This window comes from Octopus bimaculoides, chromosome 3 (assembly GCF_001194135.2).
Source record: "Octopus bimaculoides isolate UCB-OBI-ISO-001 chromosome 3, ASM119413v2, whole genome shotgun sequence".
Lineage (NCBI taxonomy): Eukaryota > Metazoa > Mollusca > Cephalopoda > Octopoda > Octopodidae > Octopus > Octopus bimaculoides.
The window spans coordinates 4,970,066-4,970,742 of record NC_068983.1 but is presented as its reverse complement, the minus strand read 5'-3'; the positions used below and the strand labels follow the sequence as shown (position 1 = coordinate 4,970,742).

Genomic DNA, 677 nt, shown 5'->3' with positions numbered 1-677 from the left:
AGAGAGAGAGAGAAAGAGAGAGAGAGAGAGAGAGAGCTAAAATCAGTATCAAAATTAACTTTTTAAGTCATTAGAAATTATTATTCTTAATTTTGACACAAGGCCAGCAAGTTTTAAGGGAGGTAGTAAGACAATTATGTCGACCCCAATATTTGATTAGTATTATTTTAATGACCTTGAAAAGACGAAAGGCAAAGTCTACCACAGCAGAATTTGAACTCACAATGTAAAGAGATATGTAGAAATGCTGCTAAGCATTTTGTCTGACATGCTAATGTTTCTGCCAGCTTTTTGGAACAAAGCCATCAGTTTTGGGAGCTGGGGTGAGTTGAGTACTTATTTTAATTGATCCTGAAAGGATGAAAGGCGAAGTCAACTCTGGCAGAATTTGAATTTTGAATTCTTGCCCAAGGTGCTAACGATTCTGGCAGCTTGCCACCTTGGGATGAAGAATATTTATAAATTTATAAATCAATCCTTCAAGTAAAAAAAAAATAATAATAAAAGAATTAATAGTTGTATGACTCAAAAAATATTCCTATATTGGAAATAATGGAAGTGGAAAAAAAGGGATTTCGAAAGAGCTAAAATGTAGGAAGCCACCAGAAATAGATAAATCTATAACCAAAATTGAACAGAAATTAGGCGTTATTTAAAACCCAACATTAATTAAGTAT

The 677-nt window shown here is 32.8% G+C and overlaps 1 protein-coding gene across 1 annotated transcript in view; it reads right to left on the bottom strand.

Annotated features, from left to right (window-relative positions):
- Nucleotides 1-677, bottom strand: part of LOC106879761 (ER lumen protein-retaining receptor 2) — a 21,990-nt gene that overhangs the window by 6,205 nt on the left and 15,108 nt on the right. The gene's annotated exons all lie outside the window — the stretch shown is intronic.